This window comes from Amblyraja radiata, chromosome 5 (assembly GCF_010909765.2).
Source record: "Amblyraja radiata isolate CabotCenter1 chromosome 5, sAmbRad1.1.pri, whole genome shotgun sequence".
Lineage (NCBI taxonomy): Eukaryota > Metazoa > Chordata > Chondrichthyes > Rajiformes > Rajidae > Amblyraja > Amblyraja radiata.
The window spans coordinates 81,417,366-81,438,231 of NC_045960.1; positions in this window are offsets into that span (position 1 = coordinate 81,417,366).

Genomic DNA, 20,866 nt, shown 5'->3' on the forward strand with positions numbered 1-20,866 from the left:
TTGATTAAAACATTTGCCCTATCTTTGTAAAATATAGGAAACTGTATTGAACTGTGGTTTTCGACTTAATGAGAAGTTTAATAGCCACAAATTCATTGTGAGGCAGGTAAAGTTGTTACATGTTTAAAAATGATGGCCACTAGGTGGTGCTTTAGAGTCATAAATTAATATTTAAACCTGCAGCAAAATAATGTTTTTGTTAGAAAGGGGCCACGTTTCATTTATGTTTTTTACCATTTGTTCCAGATTGCTCCTCCTGGCCAAGGATAGAGTGGTTGTGGTGGCAACCAGGACTGCTTATGAATAAATTATTTATCTATCCAGAATATGCAGACTAATTCAGAACACAACATGTTTTCTCATTAATTATGTGCAAAGGAACTACCTAATACATGAGTAGAATGCTCACAAGTATATCCTAACTTGATCTTACAAAAAAGTGACAAAGACCTTTAGGAAATGCTCTTTGGTGATCGTATCATGGTTATAATGTAATACTGTTATATCCATTTCAAAAATGTCTTAAGTGTCTGGAAAATCTCCATTGTAATAATAATAATAAATTATGAACATTTACTTTACAACAGGTCAACATTTATTGCCTTTCCAAATATTCTGCCTATCCATCGACACTCATGCCAGTAGAATTTTTTTTAAAGAACAATGCGAAGGTGATGAGAATAAAGATGGTCACGTGTCTATTGCAACTTGGGAGATTTCGAGATATTGCCCACAAATTCAATTGCATAGCAATATTTTTTACGCAATTGAAGTCTGTTTTTCCTGAGGTGAAATGTAATAACATTCCCTGGTTGTTTTATGCCACTCGGAAAATGTCAGTTTGTCTGCCAGCCCAGAGCAATTTCCAAATGGTCATTCCCTGTTCAAAGGTGCGTCTGGAGAATTACAGGGAACCTGTGTGGTCTTGAAAGCCCTCAACTTCGAGCACATCAATGACAATATGATTTTACTTGCATATCCTGCAAGATATGTAAGTCATATATCTACATTCTTGAGTCTCCTTCCACAATGAAATGACCTCTGTACCTATATCCGCTCACTGTGCAATTGGACCACTAGCTAGGACCACTTATGTCCAACCTTACGAAAGGAATCCTGTGGCATATTTTACACACCACTATATTATGCTGCTGATATTGTTCACTTCATTTATTTTAATTAAATTGATGCGTTTTATTTAGAAAAGAGCAAGGAAAGGATTTCAGGCAAATACACTACATCTTCAAATTTATTCATCCAAATCATTTGCCTCTTACAAACCTGAAAACGTGATTCATACTACTTGATGCAATGCTATCCTTCTGAGGAGGGGTTTGCATTCTTAATTTTCTCTCCTGAAGGTACCCTTTGATGATTTTCAGTGGTTTTGTGATGAAGGGAGGTTGGGTATGTGGGAGGGGGGTTGGGGGGGGGGGGCAGTAGTCTACTGCCATCCTGCCCAACAAGCTATTCATCATGAGCCTACATTCCTTGACCTGATGTTTCCAGCAAGCAGCACTGAACAAGAGCAGGCAAGCCTGGAACCCGTAATTTTCCATCTGAAAGATCACTGACTACCAGGCCGAAACTTACAATCGGCTCCCCGCATAGAAGTTGATTATCTTATTTGGGGAAGTAAACTTGAGGTCAGCTTGTTATTCAATGATAGACATTCAAGTTGAGATCAATCCCATTCTCAATTAATGTGAATTTATGGCTACTTTCCCCATGGTAGTCCGAATAACAGCTTTGGGTTCTTTCTTATTCCTAAACATAGAAACATAGAAAATAAGTGCAGGAATAGGCCATTCGGCTCTTCGAGCATGCACCGCCATTCAATATGATCATGGCTGATCATCCAACTCAGTATCCTGTACCTGCCTTCTCTCCATACCCCCTGATCCCTTTAGCCACAAGGGCCACATCTAACTCCCTCTTAAATCTAGCCAATGAACTGGCCTCAACTACCTTCTGTGGCAGAGAATTCCTCTTCTTGTTATAGTTGTAACAAGGTGTTTCGTTTATGACGAGTAAAAATTCTATAATAATGCATGAAAGATGACTCTTCTGTCATGCGATACCAAACTGCATCATGTCAACTTCTCAAGTGGATGAGAAATAAAGTCATGTCAATTTCAAGAGGAAAAAGGGGAATTCCTACACGGTGCTGCTAATATTTATTCTCAATCAAAACAACTAAATAAAAATATCTGGTAATTTATCCCTGCATATTTGGGGTACTGTGTGCAGTTCTGGTCGCCCCAATGCAGGAACGCTGTGGAGGTTTTGAAAAGGGTGCAGAAGAGGTTTACCAGAATGCTGCATGGATTAGAGAGTATTAACTATATAGAAAGGTGGGACAATCTTGGATTGTTTTAAATAGACAATAGGTACAGGAGTAGGCCATTCAGCCCTTCGAGCCAGCACCACCATTCAATGTGATCATGGCTGATCAACACAATTAGTACCCCGTTCCTACCTTCTCCCCATATCCCCTGACTCCGCTATCTTTAAGAGCTGGAGCTTCGGAGGCTGAGGAGAGACCTGATAGAAGTTCACAAAATTATAAGAGGCATGGATAGGGTAGACATTCAGAACTTTTTTTTCCCAGGGTGGAAATATCAAAGACTATTTCTGGGGAACGTTACAGTGAGAGGAGCAACTGTAAAGTGAGGAGTGAGAGGTACCTGCAACGCGCAGCCAGGGATGGCGGTGGAGACAGATACGATAGTGGCATCTAGGAGATAGGTATGAACATGCAGAAACAGATGGGTACGGAACATGTGGAGGCAAAGGGATCTAGTTTAATTTGGCATCATGTTCAGCACATACACTGTGGGCTGAAGGGCCGGTTCTTGTGCTGTACTGTTCTACATTCCATTAATCTTATTGTAGGTTCTGTGACCTTATCATACATAAAGAATTTGCTACATTTGCCTATAAGAAGGAAGGAACCATCTTTTCCAAAGTATGTCACTCTGTTTAAGACTGATGTTGCCGTAAGCAGTGAACTGGTCTTGCTTGGTGTTGACCTCAAAGAAGACTGCCCACAAAGATATGTGGTGAGGATTTCAATCTTCTCACTTTAATTTCACTTTAATTGAAGCCGTATGTCACTTCACAAGTATCTGTGACATTCAGCAACAGCAACTTCATGTGATTTAATTATCGTCACACTAATTTTAGCCCAACAAAATTGATTTAGCTCATTTTTCAGAATGAAGAATTTTCACCCTCAGCACAACACAAAGTGCTGGAGGAACCAAGTGGAAGGAATGGACAGACAACATTTCAGGTCAGGAACTGTGCTCAGAATGATGGAATAAAGAGGGGAAAGCTAAAAGAGAGAGCGGGGTCATGACACAGCCTGGCAAGTGATGGGTGGATACAGGTGAGGGGTGTTCAATTGGCAGATGTGTGTCAGTGGCAAAAGCTGAAGTTGAAAAGACTGATTCCTGGGATGTCAGGACTTTCATATGAAGAAAGACTGGATAGACTCGGCTTGTACACGCTAGAATTTAGAAGATTGAGGGGGGATCTTATAGAAACTTACAAAATTCTTCAATTTCAAGTACTACCCCCTCCCTTTTCTGTGCCCCATCCCTGGCAGGCATACACTTTTCCCACATCTCCAACACCCCCAGCCACCCTCCTCTCATCTCCTCCGTTTGTTCAACTCCCATCCCCGAGTCACTATGCCCATTGTATTCTCTTTCCCCATCCCCTTCCTCACAACTCTTTCGTTCGCATTTCCACGGAATCCAAACCAAGCCTTGTTGTTCAGGTTCCTGCCGCAAAAGTGCAGCTTTAACACCACTGTTGATGGTCCCTACATTGCTCTTAGAAGATGAATAGGCAGATGGAGCAGCTGGATTGGATTGGTCCTTCTATTTGTAGACATATTGAACGTGATCAATTGTTTTTCGTTCTAGGCGGACTGTCCCAACATGTACTAAAGATGAAGGCCATCATTGTCTCAATGGAAAGGGGGTTCTGGTTAAAGTTCAATCACAAAAGGATAAGCACAGAGGTACCCATGACCATTAACACAAAGTAGAAGTTCTGGAAATATATAAACACCATGGAATGCCATATTCCCAAATGACGTTTTTAAAAACACAAATTTAAATGCTCTTTTTCTCCCTCAAGAAATCCACACTAATTTAACGCATAGGGTTTTCAATTTTAATTCCGCTCTCTTCTTGCTTCCCTTTAATATTCCACATTTCCAACTTTGTATTTTGGCAGCAAACCACACTAACTAATCAATGTGGATTCAGATTCTGTTGTAAAAGTTAGGTTATCCTGAGCAATAATAAGCCTCCTTGTAGACAACATTGCTATGTGGCATCGCATAGCAATCGGACACCCTCCTTGTTTGATGCCAACTCAAACAAGTGGAGGTCTGCAGGCAAAGACATAGCAACATGTTTTCAAAGGTCTGTCAATAGATTTGCAGACTTTATATTATGAAGTGACACTCAGTTTATAATATTCTCCATTCCCTTTGTTCCTGGATGCCAGAGCACCTGCTCTGTGGCTTTTTTTTTAAAGATGAAAGGCAGGCATTTATAAGTCATAAAAAAAAGACAAAATGGAAACTCTGGTCTTGTTTCTGGCGGCTCACAGGCACAGAGAGACAATGTTGAACTTGTACAGCTTCTTTATTGGGCTGCTGTTGGAGGTTCTGTGTGCAAATCGGAGCACCTTGTTTTGGAAATGATTCTGCATCAATGTGCAGGGTACAGTCACTGTTCCCAAAGAAGAGGAGGGACTTGAGAATTTACAGATCTTCCACAAGAGATGCAACGTTTAAAGCATAACCTAATCAAGGTGATCGTCACAATAAGAAGCAAAACAAAACACAACTCCTTTATCCAGAGGGTAGTCAGATTAAGAAATACTCTCACACCAGCATTTGTTGAGACAATTCATGTTAAAACACTATTGTGAGTTCATCCAACAACTGATCCTCTAAAGTGTGTTTATGGCAGGTGACCATAGGTACATCCCTTCCTTGTGAGTTTTGTTAACAACACTACCATGCAAATTAGTAGAAATAAAGAACTGCACATGCTGCTTAATATACAAAAGGACATAAAGTGATGGAGTAACTCAACAGGTCAGGCAGCATCTCTGGTGAACATGGACAGGTGACGTTTCGGGTCGTACAGTGTGATAAAAGGCCCTTCAGCCCAACTTGCTCACATCGACCAACATGTCCCATCAACACTAGTCCCACTTGCCTGCGTTTAGCCCATATCCCTCTAAACTTGGCCTATCCATGTACCTGTATAATTGCTTCTTAAATGTTGGGAAAGGGTTGAGACCCTTCTTCGGACTGATTGTAAGGAGAGAGAAGCTGGAAAAGGGGAGAGGCAAAACAAAGCGTGGCAGGTAATAGGTCGACATAACGGAGGGGGGGGGGGGGGAGGTGTCAAAAGGCAGATGGTTAGAACAAAGGGCAGAGATAAGAAAAGAGGGAAGATATAGGTGGTACTCCAGGTGGGGTACAGAGGAGGGGAGGGGGGAAAGAAAAGGGGTGGGGGTTAGGACGCACTTGGTCTACCAGGTCTCTCAGTTGCTAACTATTTTAACTCCCCTTCCCATTCTCATGCTGACCTTTCTATCTGGGCCTCCGCCAATCCTTGAGCGAGGCCACACGCAAACTGGAGGAACATAGAAATATAGAAATTAGGTGCAGGAGTAGGCCATTCGGCCCTTCGAGCCTGCACCGCCATTCAATATGATCATGGCTGATCATCCAACTCAGTATCCCGTACCTGCCTTCTCTCCATACCCTCTGATCCCCTTAGCCACAAGGGCCACATCTAACTCCCTCTTAAATATAGCCAATGAACTGGCCTCGACTACCCTCTGTGGCAGGGAGTTCCAGAGATTCACCACTCTCTGTGTGAAAAAAGTTCTTCTCATCTCGGTTTTAACAACACATCATATAATGCTTCTATAACTTACAGCCAAGCAGTATGATCATTGGCCTTTTGCCAACCATCTGTGTATAATCCCCCCCCCCTTTCCTATTACCTGTCATGTTTTGTCCTGCCTCTCCCCTTTTCCAGCTCTCTTTTCGCCCCCCACCCCACCACAACCAGTCTCTACCCAAAATGGCACCAGTCCCAAATTCTCCTGAGTTGCTGCCTGACCCGCTGAGTTACTCCAGCACTTTGTGTCCACCATGCAAACTAGGTGGGCTTAAGATCACATTGGCTTTTCCAATTCTCTGATATGCTTCAATTCAATACATTTTTGATGTGGTTCTATTCTTAATTAACCATTCTTTCACAAAATATTTTATTAAAAATCTTTTGTTTCTTCCCCATCATATTAAATACATTGGTGGAAGACCAGGGGGAACTCCCCTCCTGCCTCCCACATGTTTGAGATGCCCATTAAGTAAATGGTTAAACCATTGCCTGTTTCAAATCAGGGAATGTCCTAGCCACCACTCAGTGCAAACACTGTTTATGACCTTTTCTGTCTGTGCCAGAATATGTTTTTGCACAGTTCTTTCTTTTGGAAATATCTTGTAAAATTTATAAATAATTTATAATAATGTGTTTCCGTCAGTTGTCTTTCTATGTGGCTGTGATGCTGCTGCAAACACGATTTTTATTGAACCTGTGCCTCCCTGTGTAGGTAGGAACTGCAGATGCCGCTCAACACCTCATATTTCGCTCGGGCTGTTAACAACCCAGCCAGTGGCGGACTGGGTCTAAAAATATTGGTTGCCAGGAGACAAAGGGGGCCCACTTCATCAGGGGCCCACTTGATCAGGGGCCCACTTGCCATCGGGCAAGCTGATACCCTGGCCAGTCCGCCACTGAACCCAGCTATATGAATATTGATTTCTCTAACTTCAAGGAACCCTTGCTTTCCCTCTTTCTCCGCCCATCCCCCACATTGGTTTTCCAACTAGTTTCACTGTCCTTCTGATTAATTTTACTGAATGTATACCTCCTTGTCACCTTCCCCTCAGCGAACAATGACCCATTCTACATTTCCTTATCATCGTCTGCTTTGATCTGTTGTTTTCACACCACACCCCTCCACAGCCTCTGACCTGACTCTCAGTCTGAAGAAGAGTGTCAACCCGAAGTGTCACCCATTCCTTCTCTCCAGAGATGCTACCTGTCCCGCTGAGTTACTCCAGCATTTTGTGTCTATCCTCACTGTACTTGTGCATATATTTGTGACAACAAACTCGACTCGACTAATACATTTAACGGTAATTGAAAATCAAAGAGTGGCAGATGATGAAAACCTGTGTGTCAATAGTGGATTAAATAAATGTTTAGGGTGGTGGTTGTGGGCTGCATTGTTCTGGATGGGTAGTTGTTGGTGCAGCACAAAGGCATAACGGTCTTGACTTGTGCCTTGTAGATGGTAGAAAGGCCTTTGGTGTTATGAGGTGCGTGATTCAACTCAGATACCCAGTATATGAACTACACTGGCCCCCAGGGCTATTGATGGTGGGGGGTTTGCAATGGCAATGCCCTCGAATATCGTGTAGATGATTAGATCAAGTGTAGATGATTAGATTCTTGTTGGATTATTGGGCTTTCTGTCTCACTGGCTGGATGTGGAGGTCAATATTTGAATCAGTAGTTTATACAAATATCCCAAACAGCTTCTGGAATGACCTTTATAACACCCATAATGATGCTTGAGATAGCATTTAGAAAATCAGCACATATTCTAGACTACAAGCCTGGATTGTGTACAGGAATGGATACTCACTATTACCAAAAAGGATTATAGAAATGAAGGGCATGACTAAAAGAATGCATGTGACAGTAGAACATAATATTTAATGGCATTATCAATACAAAGGGCAAGATGGATAATCACGATCAATATTACAGTCCATTATTCAACTGAATAATGCACTGAAATCTGACTGAAGGAAAAAAGGCAAATGACCCATTTTACAAGCAGCCCACTCGGCTCCTTAATCAAACCATGTTATTTAAACACTTGTTTAAAGTGAATAGTTATAGATTGTCATGGTGACTGCAGTTTACTCTTTGCTTGAAGTCCTTAGGCAGCCAGTACTTGTTCGTGATACCATATTTTTTAAACCAAGATAGAGAGAATGTCAGACCCGATCCTCTCGCACGAATTTGAATGTAAAGTTAACCAGAAAATGTTTCCCTAATGGAGCTTATAATGTGTTTATTGCCCTCTGTGAGAAAGAATAGGTGTAATGGAAGAGGTTAGAATAAGGTAAATTGACACATTTACAATTAAACAAGAACATTTAATTATGCAGAAGAGCTTGGAAGATTGTTAACTGAAGGTCTGTTTGTTTCTCAGGCAGAAGGGGATACTTGTGAATTGAGAAATACAGTTCAGTTCAGTTTTATTTGTCATATGTAGGTTTACACAGGGTCGACGGTACAATGAAATGCGTTTGACAAGACAATGGCTCACCTCAGCAATGATATTACAAGAATAAAATTAAGATTAAAAAAGATACGATAAAAGTGACATTGGTAGGTAAAAGACAATAATAAATAAAAGAATCAACATATATGATGTGTTTATGAGTTCAGAAGCCTGATGGCATGATGATAAAACTGTTCTTAAGTCTCACAAAGCTGCAGTAGATATAGTACCATGGCTTCCCACAGCTTTATAGATACCAGAGTTAAAGGGCTAAATGGCAAAAATTATCCCCAGGAAACCCTGAAGCCGCGGTCTGCGGAGCTTCTAGCCGCGGGCGCAGTGTGGACTTACCATCCGGAGCCTGGGATTCCTCACCAGGGATCGCCGGAGAAGAGCTCCGACCGCCGGCCTGCGGCCTATAACATCCTGAAGCCACGGACTCGGGTAGGAAAGTGCCGATTCGGGACCTCCAAGCCGCGGAGTGTGTTTCACCATCCCGATGTCAGAGTTTAGATCATCCCGACGAGAGGGCCTGTACATCAATGGCCATCTGTAGGGGCGACTACGGAGGGTCTATTGCCCCGACCACAGGTGAACAAGGGAGGAGGACTGGCTGAACTTTGTTGCCTTCTACCACAGTGAAGAATGCTGTGGTGGATGTTTGTGTTAAATTTTATTGTGTATTGTATGTTCTTTTTAAGTGTATCGCTGCTGGCAAATTCATTTCACTGCATGTGATGTACATGTGACGAATAAAATTTACTTTGACTTTGAAATACACTAGCAACAACAACTAGCATTAACTACCAACAGCTAGTATTTATATAGCCCCTTGAATGCAGTAAAAGGTCCATGAGAAAAAACTGTATTTGCAAACAAAAGTTGATAAAATTAATCAACACATTTTTATAGGGATGAGCCTTATGCAGGTGAGACATATAAGAATAAAGGTAGACACAAATGCTGGAGTAACGCAGCAGGACAGGCAGCATCTCTGGACGTTTTGGGTTGTCACCCATTCCTTCTCTCCAGAGATACTGCCTGTCCCGCTGAGTTACTCCAGCATTTACTCCAGTGTCTACCTTCGATTTAAACCAGCAACTTTCCTGCAGTTCTTTCCTACATATAAGAATGAAGATATTTCATGTTTGCAGCTTGTGTCAGCAGATACATTTGAAAAGTAATGGATACCTTATTTCAAGGCAGATATATGCTTAATGGCCTTGTTTTGTCTTTTGGACTATTTTGCAGTTATAAGGAATAAAATTTGGCACTGACTTTACATGCATCTAAATTGATTTTCCTTAAGACTGAAATGTAATTATAATTGCTCCTTGGTTAAATTGCATCACACTGGAAATGTAACCAAGCTCTGCATGTTATGAACTGCATTTGGACAGATCAACTGTTTGTGCACACATGATAATTTTCTCATACACCACAGGGCTAATGGAATCAAGGGATATGGGGAGAAAGCACGAACGGGATCCTGGTTTTGGATGATAAGCCATGATCATATTGAATGGCGGTGCTGGCCCGAAAAGCCGAAAAGAAAGGAAAAAGGAAGGTTTGTATTCACTGGAGTTTAGAAGGATGAGGGGGCATAGAAACATATAAAATTATAAAAGGACTGGACAAGCTAGATGCAGGAAAAATGTTCCCAATGTTGGGCGAGTCCAGAACCAGGGGCCACAGTCTTAGAATAAAGGGGAGGTCATTTAAGACTGAGGCGAGAAAAAACGTTTTCACCCAGAGAGTTGTGAATTTATGGAATTCCCTGCCACAGAGGGCAGTGGAGGCCAAGTCACTGGATGGATTTAAGAGAGAGTTAGATAGAGCTCTAGGGGCTAGTGGAGTCAAGGGATATGGGGAGAAGGCAGGCACGGGTTATTGATAGGGGATGATCACAATGAATGGCGGTGCTGGCTCAATGGGCCGAATGGCCTCCTCCTGCACCTATTTTCTATGTTTCTAGATAGCAAGGAAAATGCTTATTCTAGGTGATTTGTGTTTTATTGAGAGAATTAACCACCTGAGGGCAGGAGTAAACCTAATGAACCTCTGTCACCTGCTCGTGCATATGTTAATCCAAAGTTTGTCCAAAGATAGATTTGTTTCAATATACATCATATTTCCAAACCAAGCCGTGGTGTAATCCGACGGTACGCTTTCCATGGTGCATCTGTAGAAATTTGTAAGAGTCATCGGAGACATGCTGAATTTCTTCAGTGTCCGGAGGAAGTAAAGGTGTTGGTGTACATTCTTGGCTGTTGGTTCAATATGGTTGGTCCACGACAGATGATTGGTAATATTAATGCCAAGAAACTTGAAGTTCTCAACCATTTCCACTTGGGATGATTGAGCCATGTACTCCACTATGCTTCCTGAAGTTTATAACTACCGCCTTTGGCATGCTGTCATTGAGAGAGAGGTTGGTGTCCTGTTACTAAGTTCTCTCCACACCTTTGACTATCCAACTCCATGACTCAAAACCACTCAACCAATCCAAATATTCTTCCCCAAATTCTATAACAACCAAAGAGCCTTCCTCCCCAATGTCGCCACCATAACAAACTGCTACCAGTTGCATTCCCCTAAACACACCAGTACCTTACCCACAACTCTGTCTCCCTTACTGAACCAGGACCCTTTCCACCATCCCTGGCCTTTCTCTGCAGGCAACCCAATTGTTGTCCGTTACTTATCCTTTTTCCTTTTTGTTTGTTGCACTGGTTCATTCCAGACTGGAGTAGTACATGCTGAGGGATAAACTTAAGGTCAGTGCCGCCAACACGAAGGTCTGTGGAGAAGGACCACAGACTAGGATCCTTCTGTTGCCGGACATTGAGGAGCAGATAACAGTGCGGACACCCCACAAAGGGATGATCGCCCCAGGGAGCCACATGAGAGAATGGTGTTATGTGTAAAGAGAGATGCTAACACTAATTATGAAGCTGGTTCCATCCTGCTGTTTTCTCCCAGGTCCTCTTCACAATGAAGATAGACACAAAAAGCTGGAGTAACTCAGCAGGACAGGCAGCATTTCAGGAGAAAAGGAATAGGTGATGTTTCAGGTCGAGACCCTTCTTCAGACAATATCTTCACAATATTGTGCGTACAGACACACTAAAAATGTACAAAGGGTTTTGCAATTTTTTTGTTTTGTACATATTTTTTATTACGAATAAAATTTGATTTTGAAATTTTTATGTGCACTGATGAAGAAAAGCTCATTCAAAATTCTATTAATTTGCAAGTGACAAGCCTGTGACTAAAACAACATATTCTGCAGTGACTGATCCACATCTCTCTGCAAGTGCCAATGAATTACAAGGACACTATGTTCTTTCTCTGTGCAAGGGGATGATGCAACTCATATTTAAATTTTGAAGTGTGACAGATAGAAATGGGGATCTTGCACTAAGTTTCATGCTCGTAATAATTCTCCCTTACGCCATGTTCCCCAGTGTGTCAGTGTCATGTGCTGTTCTTAGGCCACTAAACATAACATGCAACTGAAATTTTCAATAATGTCATCAAGGCATTTGATATCGTTGTGTATATGTGCAGTCTCCAAGTATATAGATATTAAATGGAAGGATGATTTGAAACAAATTTTTGAAACTGTGTGATCCAAACACAAAAAACTATTTAGTTACCTAGTATTAATACAATTTCATTGCATAGTAAAAAGTTTAAATAGCACATATTCCTTCATAAGAAGGTAAGAATTAGGAGCAAGATAAGACCCTTATGTCAATTAGATTTGTTCCCCAATTCAATAATATCACAGCCATTTGTTCCACATATCTCTTGACCTGCTTAGTTTCCCAAAAAATCTATGGATCTCAGACTTGAATACACTGAGTCTGAGCATACACAATACTCTGAGTAAAACAAAACACTTACTCACCTCAGTCCTGACCATCCCCTGGACTTGACACCACTTCTCTCAATTAACAGCACACCCTGAGGAAATGTCTTCCCAACATCTGCCTATCACTCGCCTCTCAGAATTTGACTATTCTTCTCAATCTCAGTGAGTGTAGCTTCATCTTGCTCAAGATAGGCTCAAAATGCTGGAGTAACTCAGCGGGACAGGCAGCATCTCCGAAGAGAAGGAATGGGTGACGTTTCGGGTCGAGGCCCTTCTTCCACTGCTCCATCTTACTCAATCTCTTCTCCCAGGACTAATCACTCATCCTAGGAATCAACTTATTAAATAAATATTGCACTGTCTCCAAATCATGTAAATTGGTCGTTAGAAATTTAAAAAAGGACTCTGCTCAGTGTCCCAGGAGAAGTCCCATGAAAGTCCTGTAGATTTGCAGTAAGACATCCTTAAACTTATTTTCCAGCCTCTTTGCCTTCAAATTATTTGGTCTCCATGCAAGTTAACTTTCTACATATCGGCACAAACGATGTTGGAAAGAAGGGGATGAATATTCTGCAGTGTGACTTTAGAGAGCTCGGAAAAATGCTGAAAAGCAGGACCTCCAGGGTTGTTATCTCCGGTTTGCTTCCAGTTCCTCGTGCTGGCGAGAGCAGGAACAGGGAGATATGGAACCTAAATGTGTGGCTGAGGAACTGGTGCAGGGGACAGGGATTTAGATTCTTAGATCACTGGGATCTGTTTTGGAGTAAGGGGGAACTGTACAAAAGGGACGGATTGCATCTTAACAGGTGGGGGACCAGCAATCTGGCAGGCAGGTTTGCCACTGCTACACGGGTGGTTTTGAGCTGAATAAGGGGGGTGGGGTGTCAAATGGAATAGTCGAGGACGGAGTGAAAGGGAAAGGGAGTAAAGGGATGGTTAATGACTCCTGAATTAACGGGAAAGGAAGCTCACAAAGGGATAGGAGAGTATGGCCAAGTTTAATTGGAATCGATGTGAAAGGTGAGATGCGTAAGGAATTAAAAGTATTGTATATGAATGCGCGAAGTATAAGAAGTAAAGTAGATGAGCTTGAGGCTCAGTTAGAGGTTGGTAGATATGACATTGTGGGGATTACTGAGACGTGGCTGCAGGAGGGTCTGGCCTGGGAACAATATTCAGGGTTATACATCCTATAGAAAGGACATGGAATTCAGTCCCTTGCGAGGGAAGACATAGGGACTGACGAGGTAGAGTCACTGTCGATTGAGTTGAGGAATTGTAAAGGCAAGAAGACACTAATTGGTGTTATCTACAGACCCCCAAATAGTAACCCGGATGTAGGGTGTAAGTTGCAGCAGGAGTTAAAACTGGCATGTAACAAAGGTAATGCCGCTGTGGTGATGGGGGATTTCAATATGCAAGTAGACTGGGAATATCAGGTTGGTTCAGGACCCCAAGAAAGAGTTTGTAGAATGCCTCCGAGATGGATTCTTAGAGCAGCTTGTAATGGAGCCAACCAGAGAAAAGGAAATTCTGGATTTAGTGTTGTCCAATGAACCAGATTTGATAAGAGAACTCGAGGTAAAGGAACCGCTTGGAGGTAGTGATCATAATATGATTCGTTTTAATCTGCAATTTGAGAAGGAGAACGTTAAATCGGAAGTGTCAGTGATGCAGTTGAACAAAGGGGACCATGAAGGCATGAGAGGGGAGCTGGCCAAGCTAGACTGGAAAGGGATCCTAGCAGGAATGACGGTGGAACAGCAACGGCAGTAATTTCTGGGCATAATCCGGAAGACGAAGGATCATTTCATTCCAAAAAGGAAGATTCTAAGGAGAGTAGGAGGCAACCGTGGCTGACAAGATAAGTTAGGGATAGAATAAAACTAAAAGAAAAGATGTATAACACAGCAAAGAGTAGCCGGAAGCCAGAGGATTGGGAAAAGATGAAGTACGAAGGGAAGCTGGCCAGGAATATAAAGAAGGACAGTAAAAGCTTCTTTAGATACGTTCAGGGAAAAAGAGTAGCAAAGTCAAATGTGGGTCCCTTGAAGGCAGACACGGGTGAAATTATTATGGGCAACAAGGAAATGACAGAAGAGTTGAATAAGTACTTCGGATCTGTCTTCACTAAGGAAGACACAAACAATCTCCCAGATGTACTGGATGACAGAGGATCTAAGGGAGTAGAGGAACTGAAAGAAATGTTCATTAGGCGAGAAATAGTATTGGGTAGGCTAATGGGACTGAAGGATGATAAATCCCCTGGGCCTGATGGTCTGCATCCCAGGGTCCTCAGGGAGGTGGTTCTAGAAATAGTGGACGCATTGGTGATCATTTTCCAATGTTCAATAGATTCAGGATCAGTTCCTGTGGATTAGAGGATAGCTAATGTTATCCCACTTTTCAAGAAAGGAGAGAGAAAACAGGGAATTACAGACCAATTAGCCTGACTTTGGTGGTGGGAACAATGCTGAAGTCAATTATTAAAGAGGTAATAATGGGGCATTTGGGCAGCAGTAAAAGGATTAGTCCAAGTCAGCATGGATTTATGAAAGGGAAATCATGCTTGACTAATCTTCTGGAATTTTTTGAGGATGTGACAAGTGAAATTGATGAAGGGGTGCCAGTGGATGTAGTGTATCTAGACTTTTAGAAAGCCTTTGATAAGGTCCCGCACGGGAGACTGGTGACTAAAATTAGAGCACAGGTATTGGGGGTAGGGTGTTGACATGGATAGAAAATTGGTTGGCAGACCGGAAGCAAAGAGTAAGAGTGAACGGGTCCTTTTCAGAATGGCAGGCAGTGGCGAGTGGAGTGCCGCAACCGTTTACCATTTATGTTAATGATTTGGAAGAAGGAATTAGGAGCAACACTAGCAAGTTTGCGGATGACACAAAGCTGGGTGGCAGTGTGAACTGTGAAGAGGGTGTTAGGAGGTTGCAGGGTGACCTGGGCAGGTTGAGTGAGTGGGCGGATGCGTGGCAGATGCAATATAATATCGATAAATGTGAGGTTATCCACTTTGGCGGCAAAAACAAGGGGACAGATTATTATCTCAATGGGGTTAGGTTAGGTTAGGGAGGTGCAGCGAGACTTGGGTGTCCTTGTACACCAGTCACTGAACGTTGGCGTGCAGGTACAGCAGGCAGTGAAGAAAGCTAATGGAATGTTGGCCTTCATAACAAGAAGATTTCAGTATAGGAGTAAAGAGGTTTTTCTGCAGTTGTATAGGGCTCTGGTGAGACCACATCTGAAGTATTGTGCACGGTTTTGGTCTCCTAATTTGAGGAAGGACATTCTTGTATTTGAGGCAGTGCAGCGTGGGTTCACGAGATTGATCCCTGGGATGACGGGACTGTCATATGAGGAAAGATTGAAAAGACTAGGCTTGTATTCACTGGAGTTTAGAAGGATGGGGATCTTATAAAAACATATAAAATTATAAAAGGACTGGACAAGCTAGATGCAGGAAAAATGGTCCCAATGTTGGGTGAGTCCAGAACCAGGGACCACAGTCTTAGAATAAAGGGGAGGTCATTTAAGACTGAGGTGAGAAAAAACATTTTCACCCAGAGAGTTGTGAATTTATGGAATTCCCTGCCACAGAGGGCAGTGGAGGCCAAGTCACTGGATGGATTTAAGAGAGAGAGCTCTAGGGGCTAGTGGAGTCAAGGGATATGGGGAGAAGGCAGGCACGGGTTATTGATAGGGGACGATCAACCATGATCACAATAAATGGCGGTGCTGGCTCGAAGGGCCGAATGGCCTCCTCCTGCACCTATTTTCTATGTTTCTATATATCAACATTTACCAATTACTTGTCCTGTAACAAATGTTGTTTTTCTGATCCTCCTGCCAACGTCAATAACCGCATTTGCCACAATGTGCTTCATTGCTATTCCTGCCCAATCATTTAACGTATCCACATTTCTCTGACCACTCTGCATCTTTATCATGGATGCTTTCCCCACTTAGTCTAGCCTTGACAGCGACCACTACAAAACGTGGCTAACCAGTTTGGGATTGATTAACAGCTGACAACAAAAGAAGCCTGAATGTTCCATTTTCTGTGCTCAGTCAATCCGGTAATGCTGCTTATTGTTAAACTTTACATTTAGCTGATCAGCTATTGACCAGCAGTTTATCAACTATCGTTCTTTCATACAACAGGTTTTTTTTCATAAAGCACTTTTGGGTAAGCTACCTTTTGCAAAGGGTAATTTGACTGATTGTAATAATTAAATACTCTTAATTATGTAGACTCTAATGTATTAAAATTGAATTAAAATGTTTATTCATTTATTTTATTCCGTTATACATTCCCACTTGAGCATTCAAAGCAACCACAGCACATGACTACTGAGTGAAATGTCTTGGGGCGGTCAAATAAACGAAAGTATTTAACAAACAGATTTTACAGTTCAGTAGGCACAGGATAATTATTAACAAATCTTCCTGTGCATTATTCTATCCACCAGCATAACCTACGGTTTTTACTCCAAGATCAATTAATAAACAACCTATGTCTATTCAGAAAATGTTAAAAATGCATGGCGGCTGAGATGTTAGCTGAGAGAGAAATATTAGTAAACCTTCGGAGGGGAAATGTACTCAACAGATGGAACAAGCTAAAAATAAAGATGGGAGAAATGTTGAGTAGCCTCTGGGAACAAATGGTCACAGATTTAGCTTTTTAGCAATCTATCTTCAGAAAGGGACTAAGCAGAAAATATACCAGAAACAAATATTTTTTTAATATCGTATCATGGTCATCTAAACCTCTAGATGGGACCACTCATGTCCTACAGAGTTAACATACGATAAGATACGATACGATAGAACTTTATTTATCCCAGGAGGGAAATTGATCTGCCACCAGTCATTAAACACAAGATACATGAAATATGAAATTCAAGTAACTAGTGGAAAGGATTGGGGATGTGCAAAGATTTGGGAGGGGAGAGGGGAATCAGTCTATCCCACAACAGAAGGGGGAGGAGTTCTACAGTTTGGTAGGCACAGGGAAGAAGGATCTCCTGTGGCGTTCTGTATTGCATCTTGGTGGAACCAGTCTGTTGCTGAAGGTACTCCTCAGGTTGACTAGTGTGTCATAGATCCATAGAGTTGTACACCATAGCAAACAGCCTGGGGTCTTTTTGCTCATCTACACTAAATGTTGCTATGCTTTCTCCTAACACCTTCATCTGGCCACAATACCTTCAGTGTCAGTGATTTGGCTGCAAGTTTCACATCAGAATAATGGAGAAAATGGAAACACAAGAGACTACAGATGCTGAAATCTTGCACAAAAATCAACTGGAAGAATTCAGCAGGTCAGGCAGCATCTATGGAGGGAATGGACGGACAACATTTTGGGTTGAGACCCTTGATCAGTCTGAAGAAGAGTTCTATAGTCTGAAATGGTGTCATCTTCCTCATTTTTTATCAGCATTTTTGTTTTCAAGTACAGTAAGCAATATTTTGAGTGAGTGATTATTTGATCCTTTCATATGAAAAGCGACCGTGATTTGTTTTTTTTAAAGTATCCAAGCGGGAACATTCACCCTCCCCCCCCCCCCCTCCTCCCCTGCCCCCCTCACTACCCCCCACCCCCCACTCCCACCACCCCAATCCCCCCCACCCCCCCCTCTTTACTCTGCACTTCCTCTAGAACTGCCAAACAGTTGTGGTTTTACATAGTACACAAAATGGAACATAAATTGGCAGAATTCCATTCTTTCAACACTATGACCAATTGTTGACCTTGGACAGCTGGATTTACACCCCTTCAATAGGGCAACCAAAAGCAGACAATGCATGCTTAAGATATTAATTTTACAAACAAACCAAATAGCTACATTTTGGTCGATGGGTTTAGAACGAGCTTCTATCAGGGAAACAAAAATCCTAGAAAGTTGTAAAAAAAAAACTATGGGAGGATGGAGAGACCTGCAAGCATGGAGTTTACAGCACAAAATCCAATTATTTACATTTAAGTGAGAATTTATTTTAGTTAAGTTTAATTTGTTGCAGACAAAATACCATCTGTGGAATCTTTGCAACTTTATAACCTTTTATTATTAGCACTGATTCCAACAGTTTCATGTTCTAGTTGCGGTTCTATAAATAGATAGCTTCTCTCAAGGAAATGTTCTTGCTGTCCATTATGATGGATAAGGTAACACTCCTGCGAATGGAAGAAAAGACTGAGTTTAAACTTTTAGATTACTGTTCCACCATACTGATTGAGTTATGTTCTAATGTGATGTTCTTAGTTTCTTAACTTGCAGCCTGCATCCCAGTTGCTCTGAATCAGTTTGTGGTTATTTCCTGACACAAGGCAAAGCAGACACACCAGAGGTAAAGGTTCATGAATACAGTTAGGATGGGGCTCTCCGCAGAACTTATGAAATCTTGTGTCCTTAGCTTAAACTTTAACAAATAAATTCGGTTCAGCCACCTCTCCTGCTTCCATTTCCACATGCAATTGAATGTGGCAACACTACTGACCCTGATCATGCATTCCACACCCCAATCACTCATTTATCGTCTCACACTAACAGACCTAAATAAAAATAGCCATTGGACCTCATTGACAATGGATATGTTTTTCTCAATAAGATGAGGTAATGCATAATGCTAGGAAGGTCAGTGTAGGTTAGATTGTGTCAGTCTATATCCATTCCAGACAGAAAGGGTATGGTGGCATCAATTCACTGACGCATGACGCTAAACAACTTTAAAAGATGGTAAAGGGGTGGAATTTATCCACTGATTCTGTTGCCCTAGTGTTGTAAAAACAAACTGAATGAATGGCTTTGTCATTGAACTCTGGGATGCCTCCAGTCCCAAGAAGGAATGCACAAATCTTCACAAAGAGAAAATTCAATCATTTACTATCAGGATCCCAAGCAACAGTTACAAAAACCATGAAAACACAGCTATTTAAAACAGGCTAATAAAAATCCAGTAAAAGGGATGATTCTAAGATTTTCCCAACAAATGTTACTGGTTTAACAAAAGATAATTTGCAAATAAACCAAGTTTCTAAATATACAGTATGATTTAAAATTAACAACTTTGAAAATATAAATCAATACACATCAATAGTTATTCTTCAAAAAGTGTGAACTTGGATGAAACATTTGGGAGCTCAATGGTGCCATTGTAATACGTATGTTTCTGACATGATTTATTGGCAGCTACAGTCAGCTATAGCTGGAACTTGACATGAATTCTTAAGGGGTTGGACAGGCTAGATGCAGGAGGATTGCTCCCGATGTTGGGGAAGTCCAGGACAAGGGGTCACAGCTTAAGGATAAGGGGGAAATCCTTTAAAACCGAGATGAGAAGAACTTTTTTCACACAGAGAGTGGTGAATCTCTGGAACTCCCTGCCACAGAGGGTAGTCGAGGCCAGTTCATTGACTATATTTAAGAGGGAGTTAGATGTGGCCCTTGTGGCTAAGGGGATCAGAGGGTATGGAGAGAAGGCAGGTACGGGATACTGAGTTGGATGATCAGCCATGATCATATTGAATGGCGGTGCAGGCTCGAAGGGCCGAATGGCCTACTCCTGCACCTAATTTCTTTGTTTCTATGTTTCTATGAAAGTGGAAAACCTATTATGGAAGCTTTTACAGGTAGACAAACATGCAGGAGATTATATGATGCCTTTGAGATGCTGCACATTAAAGATGGAATGCAACCATCCAAAATATCGTAGTGTAAACTTGTTGACTCAATTATCCCAGATAGGCAAATCCAGGCCAAAAAAAAGTAACTGAAAAGTTTCCCCAGTCACTTTTCAATTACATTTACCTACAACATTACAAAACTTGGAGAGATGCCAGTATCCATGTTCCTTTTACAAACCTCGTGAAAGTAGATTTTACAAACCTAAGAATGAAGTACATGAGACTGTGTGGTTGCAATGAAACATAGAAACATATAAAATAGGTGCAGGAGTAGGCCATTCGGCCCTTCGAGCCTGCACCGCCATTCAATATGATCATGGCTGATCATCCAACTCAGTATCCTGTACCTGCCTACTCTCCATACCCCCTGATCTCTTTAGCCACAAGGGTCACATCTAACTCCCTCTTAAATATAGCCAATGAACTGGCCTCAACTACATTCTGTGGCAGAGAATTCCAGAGATTCACCACTCTCTGTGTAAATGAAAAATCACTAAGTCTACTTGCTTTACACTGTATTTTTTTTTCTTTCAATGCAACAAATAATTTCCAATGATTCATGCCTGGCATGTTCCTTAACTCTATTCACGGAATCAAGTTGAGTACTTAAAGTCTCTCAAAACTTTGCACTCAGACCTTCTAGACGGAGAACAAAAAACCTCTTGAACAACAGTGCAAGCTTAGAATTGGCATGAAATGCTTAAAAGTTGAAAACTTATTAGTTACTTGTTAATTGTACAAAGAGATATCAAAGCATATTGTAAATATTGAAAATACATTGTACGCCCATATATGGTTTTCCAACAAAATCCATGTCTCCAGGTTAAAACATAAACTTTACTTGAAAGCTGAAGTTTGTCTGGTAAATTACCTTTGACTTTTTA